The sequence below is a fragment of the Pinus tabuliformis genome, chromosome 3_1, assembly GCF_031772625.1.
Source record: "Pinus tabuliformis cultivar Carrire ecotype Pingquan chromosome 3_1, CPIR1, whole genome shotgun sequence".
NCBI classification, from domain to species: domain Eukaryota; kingdom Viridiplantae; phylum Streptophyta; class Pinopsida; order Pinales; family Pinaceae; genus Pinus; species Pinus tabuliformis.
In genome coordinates this window covers 931,468,092-931,478,192 of record NC_142301.1, presented here as the reverse complement: position 1 = coordinate 931,478,192, position 10,101 = coordinate 931,468,092, and the positions used below count along the sequence as shown (strand labels likewise).

Below are 10,101 nucleotides of genomic sequence, written 5' to 3'. Positions count from 1 at the left end.
TTGAAGGAGCAGGTAGCTGGAAGCTGTCAAAGAGGAGAGAGATTGGATCAAGGACTAGCGCAAGAACACTGTTAGTTCATCCTATTCCTCTTCATTTACAATTCATAAAGAAGAATACGAAAATAGTTTTCCTTGTTTGTTGCTAAGGCACTGTCACACCTTAGTGGGATAGGGGTGTTCTGAGTAGACACTTTTCCCAACAACAGATGAGGATGTAGACCCATTTTGAGATATGTCGTTAAACCTACTCTTGGAATTCATCATTTGAATATTCTAAAAGAAGAGAAGAATTCTAGTGGGTTCTCCTCTCAAGAGGAGAGGTTTTGGCATTGGCTTACAGTCTATATCTTGCGTCCTCTTGTGTTATTGATCTTAATGGTTTGGTACAGGTTTGATGATAAAATAACACTATAATAATCAAGTAAAGAAGAGGCTGACTACAAGTACATCATATTAAGTAAATAACATCAAAAGTAGTTATCAAAATTAAGAGAAGTCACCCTAATTTATCTGCCCTTGATTTCCTCACAGAGTGATGATTGATAAGACTCTATTCTGTATTTACAATTTTACCATTTTTGTATAAAGCATGATGCTTCATGATTTCATTCTTGAAAGTTATAAACTATCTAATTATTTCAGTTATAATGTTGCAATTCGTGAATGGTTTTGATTCTTAACTTTGAATACATTTTCTTATTCTTTTCTTTTTACTTTTTTCTTCTGTACATGGCATTCCCCATAGTATCTAGATCCTAGATTTTCAAAAGTCTGGTAGATCCATAATCCAGATCTGAATATGTTCCTAGTAACTCAGGCTGATCCTCGGACCTTGAACATTTTCTTAACTTGCTTCAGGTATTCATATTTACTTGTGCAAATTCATACAATGAACATGATTTTTATGTAAGAAATTTTCTGGTAATCCCTCTTTATGTTCTACTTTTAATATATGAATGAACTAGATATACTTGCCAATTCCTCATACCACTGATTCTTAATCTACATTGCAAGACATTTTGCAGAACAATATGATTAAAATACCAACAAGCCAATATTCCATAAAATTTCCCAAAGTTTGGCTTACGTTACTTGCACATCTATAGTGTAAAGGAATTCATAACATTCACAAAAACATGTTGTGTAGAATATGGTATTTATTTGATAATATACAATAGAATGAGAATATAACAATGGAGGAAGAAGAAACTGAAGATTATTGGAGGGGGGATAAGAACTTATCTTGTAATCAGGTCAAGGGATGAGCTATTTGCTCATTTGAATAAGGCAAGTCAAGGGACGAGTTATTTTCTCTTTGGAATAAGACTTAGTGTCACATGATATGGAGTCTAACAAGGAATAAGAGATCCTATTCTAGCTCCCTCCACAAACCCTAGTCACATTCTAACTGCAGATGGTAAGGGGGCTTCTAGAAAGGATAATTATCCCACTCAAACTATAAGAGAAAGCAAAATTATCCTGGTAGAACAGGATGACAGAACAGGCACTAAGGTCTGCAGGTGTTGCAGTACAGGATCATCTCTCCATTGGTTTTGGCATTATATCCAAGGGTTTTTCATTCAATGAAGATCATAAGAGTAAAGTCAAGGGAGGTACAATGCAGCCTGGTGCAAGCCACACTTCACGTAAAAGAAGTCAGAATGTGCAACCTCATTCACAACCAGATCAAAGGTGTCAAATCTTGAAGATGTGCATATCTATAGAGCCCCTCTTCTATGCTAAGAAGAGGTTATAGGAGGAACTAGTAGATTTGAAAGAGGTTTGGAGTTTAGAAATCTTATTCTCGAGGAATTAGTTGAGGTTTCCAGGAGTAGTGTTATGGTATTACCAGTTTTTTGTTATGGTATTATGAGTTTCATTCTATTTTTCACCAGTTCTCAGTTTAGGGGATCTACCAGTTCTGTTGACAATTTGATTCCAATAACATTGCCCAGGAGTGAAAGGAAGGGAACGAAAGGATATAGAAGTTTGAGGTGAGGGTGAGAAGAAGGAAAAGGTGTGCATGATCTAAAACAGGAGGTCAAGGTTGTCCCAGGAGAACATGTTACAATAGGGGATGTGTTATTACAATGGAAATTTGCATGGGTTCATTATGGATCCTCCCTTACAAAGGCATAGAATTTTTTCACTCGACAACATACTTCAAAATTCAAAGTGAACTAAATCTTTGGTTTCAATTTTAACTTGGCTGGCATTATATATTCAAGCGATATCCATTCACTTCAATAAATCCAATTTGTAAGGGATTACATGAAAGAATTTGTACAGATACAAATAATGTACTAAATATAGAATATGAGTATTGATTGCAACAACACACGAAATTATCCATACAATTGACATGTAATCTTTGGTTATTTAATATTGTTTATTCTGATTATGAGTATTGTTATTACTATTACTACTATTGTATTTATGTAAGTTACAATAACTTTATTGGACAAAATCTAGCAGTTATTGGCCCAATTTGGACCCATACATCCCTTGTAAGATGAGAATGTGGTGATCTTTTATAGTGAGATCAAAAATTGTTATATCCTTCCTTTTTTCCGTCAGGGGAAAATCTTCGAAGAAAATTGCAATAAATCCTTTAACGAAAAATTTACATCCGCTATGAGATCTCTCAGGATATTGTCCTTTTTTCATTTTGTTTTTTGGTGTCACAACTGGACAAAATACTGGATGTTATCTCGTCACTAGAGGACACTAATGTGTTCGTAGAGTGTTCTTGAAACCATAAAAAAAGTAATAATTGATTCACCACCTATGTAGTAATACACTTAGATTATCAATTGAGTGTATCTCAAGTGGCTGATAAGAAAAGTTGTTTCTTCCCCTGACCAAGTTCAAATTCCACTATGACATTTTTTCTCTCCATGACCCAAACATTGATTTGTTATCTCCATGATCTAAACATTGATTTGTTCTCTCCATGATCCAAACATTTTTGAGATGTTGATCTAGCCTTGAGCCCTGAAGAATCCAATTTACCTTGTATACCAAGATGAGGGGAAATTGCATGTGGACTTCCCCAAAGGACACATTATGGTGAATAAAAGTAACACATTTAGATGTATAAATCACAAATCTAAAAAAATTCCAAGACAAATGAGGAGATGCCACCTATAATTGTACTTATATAGCAAAAAAATATAAACTTATCCCGATTAGGTTCGGAGCCCTGAGGGTGAAATATAAACTTGTCCGTCAAATATAATCCTGGAGGGTCCTATCGTTGACTGGTTCATTCATGTCTATTTGGCCTCAAAATTCTTGCTGGAGATACACTTTGATATAGAGGAAGAGGGTCCTATTGCTGACTGGTTCATTCATGTCTATTTGGCTTCAAAATTCTTGTTGGAGATACACTTTGATATAGAGGAAGTGAAGGAATAACTCTGGCAATCTGGATGCTTGAATGCAAACTCCTCGAGTGATTAAAAATTTGATGTCAAACCCAAGGCAATGAAGGCAGAGGGCATTTGAGCGCTGACTTCACATGCAACTTATGGATGCAAGATCGACAAGAGTACTAGACGGGTGGTGTCAGAGGCCACGTAGTAAATGATGACTGCTAGAACATATGGGTTGTCACTTTTGTAACTTTTATATTCCAAATATATATATATTAATATTCACCTTCAGTTTATGATGAATATTCTTAATTTTTAAATAGGCTTTGTTTTAATTTCATGGACCAATATCATGGCTTATTAATGCCACATGCTTATGATAATTTTTTAATTAATGAATATAGTTAAAAGGAAAAAGAAAACATAACTAGTTTGGAAATAAATGTCAACCTCTGATTCGTGAATAGTACTAAAAATGTTTTAGAATATTTAGTAGAGGTTAAATCCCTACCATCTTAATAATTATTGATAATTAAATTAAAATTCTCAAATCTTAAAGGATATTTATGGTAAAGTGGGAGGTGAATCTACATGGTTAGAAATCTTATTACAAGTTTTTGCATTGAGAGGAGCTTTACAACTGGGGGATAGATAATGTAGGGACATTACATGTTAGATATACTTCTTTTTAATTATTATTTTTTTGTATTGTAAGTTTGTTTTCATTTATAAAATTAAGAACGAAATTTTAGATAATTGAAAATGATAATATATGCATCACATTAAAATATAACATATAGATAGTAGTTATAAATTAAGATTTTTATTACCATGTAAACTAAAAGAATGATTCTATACCCATATTTAAATTTAATTAATAACCAGATAAAATTTTATACTTACAATATAACGAGACTATATCTCAAGAGATTTGATCCCTCCAACACTTAGTGGATCAGGAGTTGATAGATCTATAATGGTTTTATTATTAATTTTTATTAAGTAAATTATTAATTTTTTTATTTTACTTTATCTTTTGTTTTTAGTTTTATGTAATTTAACCAAGTGAAAATGTTTTTATTGATAATCATCATCATTATTATTTTAATTTTATTTTAATTACGCTGTAAGGCATTTCCCTTTGAAATGAATTGCCCCAGCCGTCATCGTGTCCTATTGTTCACTATGGATTTGTGGTGTTAAACGATTGAACGAAGTTTGATCGTTGATCCAAAACTGAAATAAAACTGGACTACATTATGAATAACAGAAAAAATAGTTCATGAATTTTCATCCTCGTCGTTCACCCTAAGATCTCACTCATGGCAATGGGGGTTAGCAAGGGCACTCTAATGCACGGAGATAAAATAAATATTGTAAGAGTTGCACAGCTAAGAATCAGTCCACGACCAAGCTTAAAACCTACACTATATATATTTCAGAATTTTCAAGGACCAGAAAGTCTGTTAAATAGTAGTGGCAAGATGCCTTTGCCACGGAACACATAGAAGCCTCAATATTGTTTCCTCACAAGCAGAACACCATATCAACCCTAGCATCATGCAAAAATTCATATGAAAAGAAACAGATGCCACTCAGACCACCAGCAACGATCAGAGGAAATTTTTATATATGGAATGCACGGCCTTTGCATACTCTGTTCATGTAACTTTTTGCAGCACTGCCTTTGCATACTCTATTCATGTAACTTTTTACAGCATGGCCTTTGCATACTCTAATCATGTAACTTTTTGCAGTCCTGCTCATCATCTTAGGTTATCAGTGGATCCTAATAACAGATGCATTTCCTTACCTGGGAAATTGCATTTCACCTGTCTTTTGTGCTACTTCATTGTTTTTCAGTCATTAGTTATGTATGAATCTTGTTCTAAGTTCATTCATTTAGTGGAAGCAAGCTTATTGACGTGGTTGTAACATGCACAGAAAAATCTCACCAATGTAAAGTCCAGAAAATGGGGCTGTGGAAAATTTATGGTGACCATGAATCCGAGGGGAGAAATGAAGGAAGTTTCCATAAGAGGGTAAATTCAAACGGGGAGACATATGAAGTTATATCTACTGCTGTAGAGGCTTATAATGCTACAACGGCCACTATTGTGAGGGCTCCTCCTAAAGACTTCAAAGTTGTCAGAGGGCCGCCATTCACATACAAACTGCTTTTCGAGGATTTTTGGTAACCATTCTTCATGCACGAGCCTTTATAGATTGTATGGTTGGTTGTTTTGAGAGATGGTTATTTTCAATCCATTGGCTTTGGTTTGGGTTTTACAGGCCAGGAGGGCACTGCAAGTGCTGAAAAGGTTTGTGAGATTACAAGCATTGTTTCGAGGTCGTCAGGCAAGGAAACAAGCAGCATTTACCTTGAGGTGCATACAAGCACTTGTTAGAGTTTAGGCCCGTGTAAGAGCTCGCCATGTTTGGATGTCGACTGAAGGCTTAGCTATGCAGAAAATGATTGATGAACATCGAATTCACCAAAACAACTGCGAGAATCTGAGGTATTTTAACACTCTGGCCACTATGGTTTAGTAGCTTACTCTACCCACACAATAGGTCGGAGTGCCAAATCCTGTGAATGTTAGATTACCATATGCCAACTGTAGTTTAAGATATATACGAAACCATAAGCAAATCCTAATCATCATCGTGTTTACTCTTATCATGAAAATTTCCTACACAAACGCTTCAGGCCCATGTTCTGATCTGTGCTCAAACACCAAACCAAGATTACTCATGAAGAAAAGCAGCTGCCCTTTCTGTAGACTTTTCCTGGCCATATTGCTTTTCACAACCCTTTTGCAGTGGACAAGATCATACCTCATATAGATACTTCTTTATCATAGGTCTGAAACAATCTCGGTTTTTCTTACCAGTTGCTTTCCCTTTGTTTCTAGATATGCTAAATTTCAATTTCTGACAATCCCATCACTTATACTACAATAGTAATATTTGTGTGATGTGGAATTGCTGGAATAATTCTGATAACCTAAAAATCTTTTATGTTTTAACTTGCAAAAAACTGGCTATGTTATCCATTTTGTTTCAGAAGTGCATTGCTTGTTTCAAGATGGGTGGTGTGATAGTCAAGGAACCCTTGAAGAAGTTCGTGCAAAACTACAAATGAGACAAGAGGGTGCAATCAAATGTGAGAGAGCAATTGCTTATGCTCTCTCCCATCAAGTACATAACTATGTTCAATGTAGAAAAGTCACTTGAAAATTCATTTGTACAAGTCCTTGATTGAACACTCTATTTTTGGCAGATTTTAAATGCTGTGGTAGAATCCTCTGCGCAAGACCTTAGATGTAGATGCCAAGTTGACATTTTGAAATTTATTTACTAGTAACTTTTATGGGTGTTCAATCTCTTTTCAGCAATGGAGAAGCAATTCGAAAACAAACATGAATTATGCTAGAATTGAGCCAAACAAAAATAGCTGGGGTTGGAGCTGGTTAGAATGCTGGATGGCTACAAAGCCTTGGGAGAATAGACTCATGGAACAAGCCCAAATGGATGCTTGTGAAATTCAGTCTCTCAAAAGCTATGATGATGCTGGAGAGAATCTGAGGAAATCTCATGAACCAAGCAAAGTTAAAGTTCGCAGAAACAATATTAGTGTTCCTGTTGCTGCAAAGCCACCTTCAGCGGTTTCCAGTCATCCTACTAGTAGATCATCTTCAAACCCTAGCTCTGATATCCAATCTGATGAGAGCTCAAAAATCTCAAGGGGATCATGTACTCCAAAATTTGGAAATACTCTGCAGACATTAAATGAGAGTGTGGGAAGGCCTAGTTACATGAACTCTACAGAGTCTGCCAAGGCTAAAATACGCTAGTCCAATGCTCCAAAGATAAGACCCTCATATGATGATCTTCAATTGCAGAAGAAATTTTCTTCATATAATGCTGAAGTGAAGAGCACAGCCGGTTCAGATTCTTCTTTGCATGCTTGCAAATTGATTCCACCTATGTTGAGATCTGACAAATCATCTACCAAGAGTGGAAAGATTTCTTCCTGTTCTTATGGAGAGTCCCTAAAACCCTTTCATCAATGCTAAGTTTTAGAGTTTTATCCTGTCACTACTAGTGGCTGAAGGTTAAAAACTCTGTTGTGAATGGTTTGAGCTACAGTGACCAGCATTTCATGGGCATTCTTCTGTATGTTTGAACAGAATTTCAACTTAGCTACAGAGATTAAGATTTCAGCTTCCAGTTGCACTATGTCAGATGTTCTTTAGTAGTGGAGATTAAAATTTTGAGTTCAAAAACCTGCTCAACTATTGATTAGCTTCTTGGTTGGTGGCTGTGAAAAGCTAGAAGTTTGGTTTGATTTGGTGATTGGAGACATGGTCAGCTGGATTGCATTTGAGTCTTTGAGGAAGCCACTTACTGGAGAACTGTTTTTATGGGAAAAAACAAATCTATAGTAGAAGCAAAAGAGCATGAATTTTCAACTAAGCTTCTGGTTGTTATCTTAGTTGGCCTTGCAGATTCAAGGCATAATGGGAGTATTTCTTTATAGAAGCCAAATAAAGATAACTGGGATATATGAAAACATTCTCAATTGTATTCTTGCAGGCATATTGATGGTACTGTATGAGTAAGGAGTATGTACACTTTAAGTTAGCGATTTGAGATGGGATTTCTTTAATAATGGCGTTATTGGGCTTCTTGCCCAATTGAATACTGTGTAAAGATTTCAAGTTGGAATGAGATTCTATATATATATCTAATGCTTATATGTTTTCTTTCTACATTTTTTTGAACTTTATAATACAATTGTAATGATCTTATGGTCAGTTTTAGTTCATCCAGGCTAAATAATTGTATTTTGGTGTTAGTATTCTTAGGTTCTTAGTTATCCCTCCAGTCTTTCCATATATTAGTTGATGCTTCTATAAAAGCAATGAATTTTTGATATGAACACAAATGTGCTCCCTTTTCAAATTCCTGTAATTTCACTGTAAAAAAAGTGATGTTGGGAAACAAGTACCAAAAAAGATATAATTTAAGAGAGATGTTCAGCAATCCATGACATTTTTCAGGTATTTACTCAGAAATGCCTATAATTAGGCTTGCTTGAGGATGCTTTTGATTTGTGTAGGAATGTGATATAATTGGTTTATTTGTAATAACGTTATATCGATTGATCAACTCGTATTTTTATTCATTTTCTAGCATCCCACATACTTAGCCCAAGCCTTTCGTTGTATAACTTGACATTGATTGTTTGAATTCTTAGGGATATCATCGATGTTCAATAATGGTTCTTTATTGAGGAGCTACACCTTTTAATCTTGATGACAGGACGACTTCCCTTCATCCTTATGTAAGGGATTTGGATATTTTAAACTAATTATGTGGTTGTAGGGTTATAGGGTTTTACTTACCACTTTATGCAACAACTTCACCCTTTAGTCTAGGTAATACGACAGTGACCCATTTGTGCTTCTTGTCTTGTAGAAGAATATCCACGTTTGTTGGTTTATTTGGAGGAAACCTGAAGAGAAGATTCTACAAGATTTTAAGCTCCCACATCATTTTTATCCTAATAAGTACCACATCATTGTCATCCTAATATGTATTTGTTTGAATCATATAGTCCCTTCAATACGACATTATTTTTAATATAAATGGTTTGCCTGGCTTTTATCCTAATAAGTACCACATCATTGTTATCCTAATAAGTATTTTTTTGACTCATATAATATTATTTTTAATAAAAATGGTTTGCTTGTCTTTTAGTGGCAGAGTGTTTCAGAGCCCATCCATTTGTGGAAATCTCAATGGGAGAACCCTTAAATTATATAGAGGGGGCATCCATGACAGAAATCATTACTTGTCCTTTAATGACAGGGAGTATACGAGCTCATCCATTACATAAATTTTATGGGGGAGCTAGATGTTTCATTTAGTGGCTTAAGTATTGCAATTATTTGTTGGTTTATTTGGAGGAAACCTGAAGAGAAAATTATACAAGATTTTAAGCTCCCACATCATTGTTATCCTAATAAGTACCACATCATTGTCATCCTAATACGTATTTGTTTGAATCATATAGTCTCTTCAATACGACATCATTTTTAATATAAATGGTTTGCCTGGCTTTTATCCTAATAAGTACCACATCATTGTTATCCTAATAGTACTTTTTTGACTCATATAATATTATTTTTAACATAAATGGTTTGCCTGTCTTTTAATGGCAGGGTGTTTGAGAGCCCATCCATTTGTGAAAATCTCAATGGGAGAACCCTTAAATTATATGGAGGGGGGGCATCCATGACAGAAATCATTACTTGTCCTTTAATGATAGGGAATATACAAGCTCATCCATTACATAAAGTTTATGGGGGAGCTGGATGTTTCATTTAGTGGCTTAAGTATTGCAATTATATATATATATATATATATATATATATATATATATATATATATATATATATCTATATATATAGATATATATATATATATTTGACCTTATGGGATTTTTGGTGTATTGGATAACTTTTAGTGAATTTGGCAATATGTTAGACAATATTACTGCAGGGTATTTCGTATGGTTCTATTCCTTCTTGATTTTGATTGGAAGTTGCAGAGGGTGCGCTAACACAGTTTTGATGATTTAGTGAATTTGGCAATTTGTCAAACAATATTACTTCAGGGTGTTTCTTATGGTTCTGTTTCTTCTTGACTTTGATTGGAA

General features: G+C 34.6%; 1 pseudogene; it reads left to right on the top strand.

Moving 5' to 3' along the window:
• The first annotated feature begins 4,702 nt into the window (after positions 1-4,702).
• LOC149190810 (protein IQ-DOMAIN 6-like) lies at positions 4,703-7,453 on the top strand (annotated as a pseudogene).
• Positions 7,454-10,101: the final 2,648 nt, after the last annotated feature.